Genomic DNA, 13,296 nt, shown 5'->3' on the forward strand with positions numbered 1-13,296 from the left:
GGCGGATGATTTGGTTTATGGGAAGCTTGGTAGGGTGGAAGGTGAGCACCAGGGGCGTTCTGTCCTTGTTGCGGTTGGAGGGGTTGGGTCTGAGAGCGGAGGTGCGGGATGTGGACGAGATGCGTTGGAGGGCATCTTTCAATGTTAAGTGATTGCAGCTGCTGATCAAGGAATTTAAAACGTAGGGGCACAGTGCCAGGATAATACACCAATCATCTGGATTGACATTGAGGAGAAATGACTTCACGCAAAGAATAATGAATCTTTGGAATTTTCCGCCCCAAGGGGTTATTAATGCCACACCATCAAATATATTTAAGGTTGACATAAACATATTTTTGATCTCTCGGGGAACCACAGGTTTTGAGAACGCACTGGAAAGTGAAAATGAAGCTCATGATCAGCTGTAATTATACTAAAAAGCAGAGCAGACTCATTGGGCCAAATGACCTACTCATACTCCTGTCTCTTTATGTTTACTCTATCTCTTTGGTATTACTAATAGTTATTTAAATATACAAGCTCCTTCAAAAGGTACCAAGGTCATCAGAAATATCGATTTTGTTAATCTATTGCAACGCATTTTACAGAGTCCACCGATCACGCAATCCAAATTCTAGAGCACCACCTTATGATTGGGAAAGCAGTGCCAACTACTTGTCATTATAACAACTGCCAGTGACAAAGACACCACAGAAGTTATGTTAAACAATCCAGCTATTGCTGTTCTGTTCACAACTCTTTAAAGTGTGAAGCCACTAAGGTGGAGTCACGTGAAAGTAATGGAGATGACCCATCATTTCATGTATCACTTAGGCTCTTGGCAGATCAATGAAGAGTCTAGATTAGAATGGTGCTGGAAAAGCACAGCAGTTCAGGCAGCATCCGAGGAGCAGTAAAATCGACGTTTCAGGCAAAAGCCAATCAGTCCTGATGAAGGGCTTTTGCCCGAAAAGTCGATTTTATTGCTCCTCGGATGCTGCCTGAACTGCTGTGCTTTTCCAGCACCATTTTAATCTAGACTCTGGTTTCCAGCATCTGCAGTCCTTGTTTTTACCTAGATCAATGAAGAACCTTTCCCTAGGGACCAAGGACTTTGGGGTCAGAAGTCCCGTCCACTGAGAGTTGATGACCAAAGAACAACCACTCCTCCGTATTCAGCAGCATCATTAGGGAGAAGGTAAGTAGTATAGTTCTGGAGAACAACAGCCTCCTCTCCCCAAAAGATCAATTGTCACTCCTTCCACTATTCACATACACCACCTAAATATTTAGCATTGTTAACAAGGACAGTTCTGAAGGAGGGTCACTGAACCCAAAATATTAACTCTGCTTTGTCCACAGATGCTGCCTAACCTGCTGTGTTTTTCCAGCCATTTCTCTTTTGGTTTCTTTCATCAAATTGTACAAGTGCCTTGGAAACCATATGTCAAATGTATCTGTCCTGCTTTTTGGGGATGCAAAATAATGTTTCTGTATCTCATTATCTTAAAAATTACTGATATCAACTACTCTCTGTTTAAGGCGACCGGCTGGACACAAAGCCTCGAAGGCCTAAATGGGCACAATTCATGGGAACTCCATCTGGTGATCATTGTGGATCCTGTCCATTTGATGTATCTTTTCCCCAGGGAAAATTATGTCATTTTTTTTTGCTTGTTTCATGCATAATCAGAAGCTGTTTGATGTCTCGTGAAGTGCCTTATGGACTGCCAGGGAGCGAGTGGTCGGCTTTTGAGCAATTGCGTTCTTTTATTGGGGCTCAACAGACAGGTAAGTCATGATGCTTGGGCCCCAGCAGCAAGCAGTTAAGGTCACTAGGATTAAAGTTCCCTGAGACAGCTCAACACAGCCATCAGAACTGCTCTCAGCAGAGGTTCAACCAACTTCCAGCTCTGAAGCTACACTCATTGGGAGGCCATCTGTTAAGAACACAAAAATAGGTTACCTTCACAGAAGAAAGGCACAAGGGATTCTGTTTTGTGTAGTGTTGTAGTAAACTCTATTTTTGTAATTTTACGCTTTGGACTGCAGCTAGAACAAAATCCAAGGATTGTTAATGACTGAGGGTATTCAGGTGTTAAGCATAGGAGATGGAATAAATTGCTATTATTAGTTCCAGTGGAGAGCTGAAAGCAAAGGATTGAGGAATATGTCAGAAACTAGAATCACAAGAAGTCAACAGGGATGACATTTGGAGGTCACAATTGAGAAATGGAACTTCAATCCAGGAGAGAATGGTTTTCTGTCTAGCATTTACACAGCAGCAAAATGAAATTGAGAAATCAGCAGTTCACTGGCATACAGTCAGAAGCTCACAGAGTGGGGATGGACTGGAGGCTGAAAAGAGTTACTGTAAGACTTGAAGTGACTCAGAAGCAGAATAGAGTCACAGTAGATGAATCAGTGTAACGTACTTAGAACGGAGAAGAAGCCCTTCAAATAACAGTTCATATAAAATAGTGAGTCTCACTGAAAACCTTGTAAGGCTGTGCAGTTACTTTTCAGTATGTACTGAAAAGCGAATGTTCCACATTATGGAATTAGTAACTTAGATTAGATTAGATTACTTACAGTGTGGAAATAGGCCCTCTGGCCCAACAAGTCCACACCGACCCGCCGAAGCGCACCCACCCAGACCATTCCCCTACATTTACTGCTGCACCTAACACTAAGGGCAATTTAGCATGGCCAATTCACCTAACCTGTGGGAGGAAACCGGAGCACCCGAAGGAAATCCACGCTGACACGAGGAGAATGTGCAAACTCCACACAGTCAGTCGCCTGAGGCGGGAATTGAACCCAGGTCTCTGGCGCTGTGAGGCAACAGTGCTAACCACTGTGCCACCATGCTGCCCACCGTAAACCTTTTGTTCCATCTTTAGGACATTATAAGGTTGCCTCCTGTGCCAAGTTAAATGTAAAACTGCATATAGATTCCTGACAAGGTGCAATCTCAAGACCTGAGTAAGGCAAGTAATTATCAGCATTAAGCTCTCATTAAGAAGCTAAACTGACAGCTTCCAATGTCATTTGATCCTTGAGATGAGAGACAATTATGAACTATTAAATTCTACCAGCAAGTTATGGGAAGGGAGTTTTATATTTATGGGCCAATATAAAACATGCAATGAAAAATAAATTGAAGGAAATAATGATTGAAGTAACCATCAAAAATCCACCAATTTGAAGCAATTGGTTAACAGGAGCTAATGCTGGCAGCAAATATTAAAAGGCGATTAATGGGCTCAGAATGAACTGATGCATTTATATTTTGAGCACTGTTCTGCCTCTAGTGGTATACATTTCTGGCATACATTGACATAAATCAGAGAATAATGACTGGTTTGAATCCCATTTTTGAGTCGATTCTTCACCATGTGAAGTTAGTAACACATTTGCACACACTTTCTCTGACAGATATTTTAATAGAGGTGATGACTCATTTATTTCAAAAATGCTAATACCTTTGTTAAAACATAACAAACCAATTTCATCCAAAGATATTGATAAACACTTCTTTCCACAACACAAGACAATACTTATTTTAATAGCAAGACAAATTTACTCAGTAGACAGAAGGTTGTCAGTAATTGGGACATGATTGTTGGGAGGATTGAAAACTGCTTAGATGATTTTTAATTGATCATTAAGATACAAATTATAGTTAATATTAAGGGTTTTATTCAAGAAGATAACACATTTTAAACACTACATTTCATGTTGCAAGAACCTTGTTTCAAATGTTACATTAAATAAAGCATTTGCCAGAATGAATAGTTTGAGACTTACTACATAGGTATACACTGGGGCAAAAGGATATTAAGTGGTAGTTTGGAAAGCTGTGCACATTTAAAGCAGAATTTGTTTAGTCAGTTGCACACGAGATAAGCATGCAGCTCATCCTGATCCAACAGACACCTAACTGAGCACACTTCTCATCCAAGTATATAGCACATGCATCTTCACACCTTCCATATGAAAGCAGCATATTTGTTGGCACCCTATTCACCATCTTAAATATTTACTCCTTCTCTTAAAGGTGTGTTGCTATGGGCTAAATCAAGTTGTAGTTACCACTAAGTCATTGAACATGTAGAATATAGTATTTAAGTATCTTGCCACTCTCTGAACTACATGTTTGGCTCCAGTTCCCCTTATTGAGATTGGTAATGTTTATACTCTGCAATCTGTTGCAATTTATACAGCAAGCTAGCTTTTCTTACTGAAATATTAAGATTCAATCAGTGCCAGACATTACTGTTTGCACAAGTGGGCTGGGCCCAGGCTGCACCCAAACACTGATACCAATGTCCATCCAATATCATTTTTTTAAAGCTTCATTTTATAAAAATAAGATTTTTTAAAAAGAATTCCCACTGTGTTGGAGTTGTGTTTAAAATCAAAGGATATTTATTTTTTCTATTCCCCTGCCTCTTTTTGGCAAGCAGTGGGGAATTAAATGTTAATACAACACAAGTTATATATTATGATTATAAACATGCTGTGGATTCAGGATGACAACATCTGTGATATTCTACATTGGAGAATTTTGAAATAGATCACATTTCTAATTATGGACCTACAGTCTGATCTGCACCTTTGATTCACCGGCATCCCCTTCCTCCACTACTCAGCAGCAGCAGTGTGTACAATGTACCACAGGCAATGTAGGAATTCGCCCAAAATCCTTGACAGTATCTCCAAACCAAGACCACTTCCAACTAGAAGGACAAGGGTCATAGCAAATAATAGGAACACCATCTTCAAATTCCCCTCCAAGCCACCTGCCATTCTGACTTGGAAATATATCACCATTCCTTCACTGTCACAGGGTCACAATCCTGGAATTCCCTCACTAATGTCATTGAAGGTTAGCACATAGATAGCAGTGGTTCAAGCAGGCAGCTCACAACTAACTTCTCAAAAGTAACTAACAGAATCATAGAATCCCTACAGTGTGGAAACAGGCCCTTCGGCCCAACAATTCCATACCGACCTTCTGAACAGTAACCTACCCAGACCCATTCCCCAGCTCCATGTTTACCCCTGACTAATGCACCTAACCTAAACATCCTCAACACTATGGGCAATTTAGCACGGCCAATTCAGCTAACTTGCACATCTTTGGATTGCGAGGGGAAACCGGAGCATCTGAGGAAACCCACGCAGACATGGGGAGAACGTGCAAATTCCACACAGTCAGCCAAGACTGGAATCAAACCCAGGTCTCTGGTGCTGTGAGGCAGCACTGCTAACCACTGAGCTACTGTGCCGCCCTAATGAGGGGAAATAAATGTTGACCAGCTAGCAATGCCCATGTCCCAAAGAGAATAAAAATAATGACAACTCGAGTGACAAATCCAAACTTCTAAAGACCATTCCTAGGATGTGAGCTCACTTGAAAGGCCAGCATTTGCCCATCCCTAATTGTCACGGAGAACGTGGTGATGAGCTGTCTTCTTACATTGCTGCTGTCTTTGAGGTATTAAGGGCGCTTCAGGATTATGACTCAGTGACAGTGAAGGGCTAATGCTATATTTCCAAGTCAGGCTGACATATAACTTGGAGATGAAAGTGAGGACTGCAGCTGCTGGAGATCAGAGTCGAAAAGTGTGGTGCTGGTAAAGCACAGCTGGACAGGCAACATCTAAGGAGCAGGAGAATCGATGTTCCAAGCTTTCCTGATGAAGAGTTCATGCTCGAAACATCGACTCTCCTCCTCCTCAAATGCTGCCTGGCCGGCTGTGCTTTTCCAGCACCACACTTTTCCAATATAACTTGGAAGTGGTTGCTCAAATGCAACTTTTGGCTAACAGATGTCAACGGGGGTTTGGAGGATTTTGTCAACGGAGCCTTAGTTAGTTGCTACAATGCATCCTGTAGGTAGGAATGCTGCTGCCACAACATATCTGTGGCAGAGGGAGTAAATATTTAAGATGGTGAATAGGGTGCCAAACATGCTGCTTTGACCTGGTATGTGTGAAGATACACATGAAGTATACTTGGATGAGAAGTGGCCTCACTTACATGACTAACAGACCAAGGTGACCTGCATTCTTGTCTTGAGTGCAACTGACTGAACAAAACTAGTTTGTCATATGCACAAGTAGGCTGGGCTCAGGGTGCACTCAAACACTCTTTCAATAGTCCATCCAATTTCATGTTTTAGTTTCGGTTTTTAAGAGTTTTTTTTTCAAATTTCTCATTGTCTTCTGAACAGGACTGATGGGGGATGGTTATCTGCAGCTAACACTGAAAAAGCAGATTGGATAAAAAGCTAATCCTGCCATAATTTGATTAAGTTCATGTATTCCTCTTGAATTGCCAAAATCTGTTTAAAATTTTTTGCCAATTTATGACTAATTTGGCTTATCTTATGCTCCAGCATTTGGGCACATTACAAGATAAATACCTTGAACAAGTTTGTATTACAATGTTCAAATAGTTCCATCATTTAGTGCAACATAACACACTCAGTGCATCAAAACATAAAAGCAGCAGGGACTAGTATTCGCCTTGGAATTTTTACAAATAGAATTCTTGTAGTATGCTGTGTCTGGAATCCATTCAAGTCTCTGTGGATTCTTTAGCAGCAAAATAGTGACACATGAACTGGGCCCCCAAAACAGAACCACCAGCTGAAACACCCACAGCTGGAAAGCATGGTATCAGTTTGTTCTGCTGGATTTTCTTTCTGAAGATATGGTTTCAGATGAAGGGCCCACAATTACAATCTAGCTTTATTTAGAAGTTTAAAGAGATGACACATGCCTGCTGTATCTTTACGTTATAAAGTCACCATAAAAACACAGAACGCTATATATTTTACAGATTCATCACTCAATGAATGTAAGCCCATGAGTGGTTGGTTCTGTACCCTCTGGTCATCTGTGATACGTAGCATTCCACAATGAGATGCATGTAGAGCTAGCCCAGGAGGAGTTGTGGGGATTGGGCAAATTACATTGTGCAGGTCCCCTATGACAAATCAAAAGTCCTAGAGTATTGACTTGAGGACAAAATCTTGGTTAAAGGTCACCCACTTAAGACAGAGATGACCAGAAATGTTTCTCTCAGAGGGTAGTCAATCTGTGGAATTCTGTACCACAGAGAGCTGTTGGGTCTGCCTGGGTAAAGGCAGGAAAGTGGAATTGAGGATTATCAGATCAGCCATGATCACACTGAATGGCCTACTTCTGCTGCGATACCTCATGGTCATCTGGACACATTCCATGGAACTACTGTCGCATCAAGGCAAATCGCACAGTGTGGTTCCAGGGGAAGTGGGGGAGTGCTCTTAAAATAAGGCAGCTTTGGGATTAATAAGCTTGGCACTTTCAAGCTAAACTGGAAATGACACTCTCACCTATTTGAAGGATACCCCGCCAGGACGTTTAGTTCCTCCTAGGTGCCTATGGTCCAAGCATGGCTTCACCACAATTATGGGGCACAAAGTCATCCCAATTCATTCTCAGGTACCTGTAGACAGACAAGGCGTGTACTTGAATCTGCAGACATACCATGAAAGCAGAGGATATCTGCAGAGCATCTGATCCAACTGTAACCCACACCTCTTCTGACATTCAGTAGGATCTTGACTGATGTGTATCTTTATACCATTTACACATTTTTGTTCCTTAATTAATGATCTCCATACCTATGGTTTGCTAAAGCATTTTCATTAACTATCTCTACTAATAGAAACATTGAAAATAGATGCAGGTGTAGGCTATTAAGCCCTTTGAGCTTGCTCCATCATTCAATCTGATCATGGCTGATCATCCAATTCAGTATCCAGTTCCCAATTTTGCCGATTACCCTTTGATTCAGTTCGGCCTAAGAACTCCTCCTCGAAAACATTCAATGTTTTGACCTCAGCTACTTTCAGTGGCAGAAAATTCTACAGGCTCACCATGCTCTGGGTGAAGAAATTTCTCATCTCAGTCTTAAACAGCCGACCACGTATCCTTCAACTGCGAGTCCTGGTTCCTGGACACCCCAGTTATCTTCCTGAATTTACCCTGTCTAGTCCTGTTAGAATTCCGTAAGTATCTATGAGACTCCCCCTTTAGTCTTCGAAAAACCAGTGAATACAATCCTAACTGATTCAGTCTCTCTTCACGTCAGTCCTGCCATCCCATGAATCAGCCTGGTAAACCTTCACTCTACTCCCTCCAATATTTTACTGAGAATTTCTCAACATTACTGTTTAATGTTAAATACCTAGCAAAGAAAATTTAATTTCCAGTAATTAGGCAGTAACATTATGGGTGTTGCAACTGTTGCAGTGATCACTGCAAGAATGAGCTACCTGACCTCAGCAAGTAATCTCACACTAATGTATTTGAATATGACAGCAACTCTGGGTAGAGTTTTGAGGTTCACAGAGGACAAAGCCCAGAATTTGGGGCATCTGCCAGCCACAATGTCTCAGGAACTTCACCTGGCAGACATATAGAGAAATTTACAGCACTAAAGGACTCCCATCCACAGAGGGTGGCATCAATCCCTATGTGAAAGATTCATACCATGGCCCTTTTCATCAGAGGCTCCATGTCCCATTGTATGGAACACCATGCTATTCCAAGTAATGTGAATGCTGACTGCCACATTACTGTTCAGCTTCTGAAATTCCCCACACAGTTTGATTGTAGGTGTGACTGATGGATCTAGCTACAGAAGAGATATTCATCATTGTTGCTGCAGTGCAAGGAAAGGGGAGAGAAATGGATGAGAACCAGATGCACCAGCATGTGCACTTCTCAGCACCACCTTTTCAAGGCAACTAGAGTCCGGCAATAAATAGTGATACCCTTGTCTCACGAGTGAATAAGTAAACGTTCAGCATCAACAGCAACTTCCAGCTGATGCCAACCAGCCCCCTTATGAAGAAATTGCAGCTAAAGGTTCCTTCAGAATATAGAGATGACACAACAGGCTTAGATTTATTCATCCTTAAGCCATTTCCTCAGAGAAGCAAGATGCAGTGTCACTGTAGCTTGAGGATGTTCCAGGGCATGATCACAGAACAATGCCAACTGCTGGAGTGGAATTAGCCACATGAAGGAATGGGTAGCATTCTAACAGTTGGCTTAATGTTACAGCTGTGTTAAATCTTTATGTAGTTGTCAGCTTCCAAGTATCCACTTGGATCCACCTGTGTGCGATCACACAATCCTCAACACATAAATGTTACTAACTAATTTGCACCACCTCACACCCCTTCATCTCATCTTTCCATGACAAAGTCAGTGCTGCTGCCGGGCAGTAGGCTTTGGCAACATAGCTGGCTTCCCTCAGGTGCAGAGCACCATAATCTGCAAATATGTCACATCAAGATTGCCATCTCATAACATGGTTGATGATTCATGAACAGAAAAGGAGTCAAAGTTTGTGCGAAGATTTGTAGCTCGGATGCTCGTTGTTGTGGTTCTGTTCGCCGAGCTGGGAATTTGTGTTGTAGACGTTTCGTCCCCTGTCGAGGTGACATCCTCAGTGCTTAGGAGCCTTCTGTGAAGCACTTCTGTGATCTTTCCTCCGGCATTTGTAGTAGTTTGAAACTGCCGCTTCCAGTTGTCAGTTCCAGCTGTCCGCTGCAGTGGTCGGTATATTGGGTCCAGGTCGATGTGCTTATTGATTGAATCAGTGGATGAGTGCCATGCCTCTAGGAATTCCCTGGCTGTTCTCTGTTTGACTTGTCCTACAATAGTAGCGTTGTCCCAGTCAAACTCATGTTGCTTTTCATCTGCATGTGTGGCTACTAAGGATAGCTGGTCATGTCATTTTGTGGCTAGTTGGAGTTCATGGATGTGGATCGTTAGCTGTCTTCCTGTTTGTCATATGTAGTGTTTTGTGCAGTCCTTGCATGGGATTTTGTACACTACATTGGTTTTGCTCATGCTGGGTATCGGGCCCTTTGTCCTGGTGAGTTGTTGTCTGAGAGTGGCTGTTGGTATGTGTGCTGTTATGAGTCCTAGTGGTCGCAGTAGTCTGGCTGTCAGTTCAGAAATGTTCTTGATGTATGGTAACGTGGCTAGTCCTTTGGGTTGTGGCATGTCCTCAGGGTTGTGGCATGTCCTCATTCCGTTGTCTTTCCCATAGGCATCTGTTGATGAAATTGTGGAGGTATCCGTTTTTGGCGAATACATTGTAGAGGTGTTCTTCTTCCTCTTTTTGCAGTTCAGGTGTGCTGCAGTGTGTTGTGGCCCTTTTGAACAGTGTCTTGATGCAACTTCTTTTGTGTGTGTTGGGGTGGTTGCTTTCGTAGTTCAGGACTTGGTCTGTGTGTGTGGCTTTCCTGTATACCTTTGTGGTGAATTCTCCATTCAGTGTTCTCTGTACCATCATCAACGCCACACTCACAGGAATCAGATTCACCAGAGAGGAAGAAAAGGACAACCAACTCTCATTCCTAGACATGATGGTACAGACCACTGAACGGAGAATTCACCACAAAGGTATACAAGAAAGCCACACACACAGACCAAGTCCTGAACTACGAAAGCAACCACCCCAACACACAAAAGAAGTTGCATCAAAAGACACTGTTCAAAAGGGCCACAACACATTGCAGTACACCAGAACTGCAAAAAGAGGAAGAAGAACACCTATACAATGTATTCGCCAAAAACGGATACCCCCGCAATTTCATCAACAGATGCCTAAAGGAAAAGACAATGGAACGAGGACATGCCACCCTTGCATGGGATTTTGTACACTACATAGACAGCTAATGATCCGCATCCATGAACACCAACTAGCCATGAAACGACACGGCCAGCTATCCTTAGTAGCCACACACGCAGATGACAAGCAATATGAGTTTGACTGGGACAACACTACTATCTTAGGACAAGTCAAACAGAGAACAGCCAGGGAATTCCTAGAGGCATGGCACTCATCCACTGATTCAATCAATAAGCACATCGACCTGGACCCAATATACCGACCACTGCAGCGGACAGCTGGAACTGACAACCGGAAGCGGCAGATTCAAACCACTATAAATGCCGGAGGAAAGATCACAGAAGTGCTTCACAGGAGGCTCCCAAGCACTGAGGATGTCACCTCGACAGGGGACGAAACGTCTGCAACACAAATTCCCAGCTCTGCGAACAGAACCACAACAAGAAAAGGAGTCAATTTCATCAGTGTACAAGTCATCTGTGATAAAACAGCTTAGAAGCCTGAAGGAGATACAGTTGGAATTGCCATAATGCTTATATTTCTGAGAAGGCTCATGTTTCTATCTTGTTTCAAGTGCCTGACATCTTACAAGGATGGTTTTTAGGAGACAAGAGCTAATGAGGGCTCTCTGGGGCTGATGAGTCTGTTAAACTACCTAGATACATTTGTCATCCAGGGCCATAATGGAGTAGATTATAAGACCACTAGAGTCATACAGCACAGAAACAGACCCTTTGGTCCAATTTGTTCATGTTGACCAGGTCTCCTAAACCAAGCTAGTCCCATTTACCTGTGCTTGGTCCACATCTTTCTAAAACTTTCCTATTCATATCCCTTTCCAAATGTCTTTTAAATGTTGTAATTGTACCTGCCTCTTCACTTCTTCTAGCAGCATTTTCCATACATGTACCACCCTCGGTCTTAAAAATTTACCCTCAGGTCCCTTTTAAATCTTTCCCCTCTCAACTTAAACCTATGCCCTCTAGTTTTGGACTCCCCTACCCATGGAAAATATCCTTGGCTATTCCCTTACCTATGACCCTCATGACTTTATAAACCTTTATATGGTCAGTCCTCAGTTTCCAACGGTCCAGGGGGAAAACACTTTTTCTGTACCCTTTGTAGTTTAACAACATCCTTCTTATAGCAGGGTGACCAGAATTGTACGCAGTATTCTAAAAGTAACCTCACCAACATCTTGTACAGCTGCAACATGACGTCCCAACTCCTATACTCAATGCTCTGACCAATGAAGACATGTATGCCAAGCACCTTCTTCACCAGCATGTCTAAATATGATGGTACTTGCAAGGAAATATGAATCTCCATGCCTAGGTCCTTCTGTTCAACAACACTCTGCAGGGCCCTACAATTAACTGCCTGGTTTACTTTCCCAAAATGCAACACCTCACATTTATCTAAATTAAACTTCATCTGCCACGTGTCAGCCCATTGGCCGAGTTGATTAAGATCCTGTTGTACTTTTAGATAACCACCTTTACTGTCCATTACACTAGCAATTCTGGTGTCATCCACAAACCTACTAACCATACCTCCTCAGACTTCTTGATGTCTGAATTGATCTGGAGGCCTCACAGCATAGCCCAGCCAGTATACTGCATAAGCTGTGCGCTGCACAACCTGAGCAGGCAAGCGGGGATGTAATGGACTCTGAACAGGTAGAGAATCTTTTGAGGAAGAAGATGAGGACATTCAGCAGGAGGAACATTACCTTCGGTATGAAGCGTCAGATGCAACAATCTAGACAGGAATTAATTGACACCTGTTCTAACAGATGTCACCTGGTGTAGTAATCATTCATTGACTGTAAATTTGTCGAAGTATGAAAGGCAAAAATTCCCTCTATTCTGAGAAGTAAATGCAGCTTTTGTTTGTTTTATTCAGAAACAGCAAAGGTGAAAAAAAGTGAATATTTTTAGCTATTTTGAGACTTTTCCAAATGTATTGGTTCAATGTTGAATAAAAAGAACATGATAGGCTACAGTGGGAATGGGGAAACAGTAGGCCAGGTTCTAAAATGGGATGAGGCTAAGGACGGGTTACCTGTGTAGCTTGGGTCCTAAACAGGAACATATCAGGGAGGTTATTGCATAATGGTAATGTCCAATAAAATACATTTGTCACATAATAAAGTTGGAGCTAGTGAACTTAAGTATGAATTTGAATGGATTTCAAAAATCACTGTTCAAAGTTTTGCTGTGAAAATGACCAGTTAGGTGAGCTGCACAAGGGTGAATGGTGTGTGCGAAGCTTGTAGGGAGGGCAGGAGAGGAAGAGACAATGGTTATAAACTCAGTGTTATTTTGCATCAAATAGCATACCTCCAATCTCTGACAAGAATGTCATACTTCCTTTACAGTTAGTTAATGATATTTCTACTTTTAATCTGTTCAGCAACACAAAGAAAACAATAAAATCAGTTTTACTGACATATTCACAGTCAGATCATGATCTCCCACTTCAGAATCATGATCTGACACCTGCATGACTATACTGGTAGCATCTGGCATTTTCATTTGTCATCTTGTTTTTTTTAATCTCAGAGAGGAATAAGAAAGCAAGGGAATGGTAAGCAAGTATGGCAAA

At 42.1% G+C, this 13,296-nt stretch overlaps 1 protein-coding gene across 11 annotated transcripts in view; it reads right to left on the minus strand.

Moving 5' to 3' along the window:
• The window catches only part of LOC122549160 (neurocalcin-delta), a 266,843-nt gene that overhangs the window by 41,271 nt on the left and 212,276 nt on the right, over positions 1–13,296 (minus strand). For 3 of the 11 annotated variants that reach the window (XM_043688505.1, XM_043688507.1, XM_043688503.1), the window contains one exon: positions 7,370–7,482. The exons of the other annotated variants lie outside the window; for them this stretch is intronic. The gene's annotated coding sequence lies outside the window, so the exon portion shown is untranslated. The remainder of the gene's footprint in view (positions 1–7,369; positions 7,483–13,296) is intronic. 11 annotated transcript variants of the gene reach the window in all.

The sequence above is a fragment of the Chiloscyllium plagiosum genome, chromosome 4 (genome assembly GCF_004010195.1).
Source record: "Chiloscyllium plagiosum isolate BGI_BamShark_2017 chromosome 4, ASM401019v2, whole genome shotgun sequence".
Lineage (NCBI taxonomy): Eukaryota > Metazoa > Chordata > Chondrichthyes > Orectolobiformes > Hemiscylliidae > Chiloscyllium > Chiloscyllium plagiosum.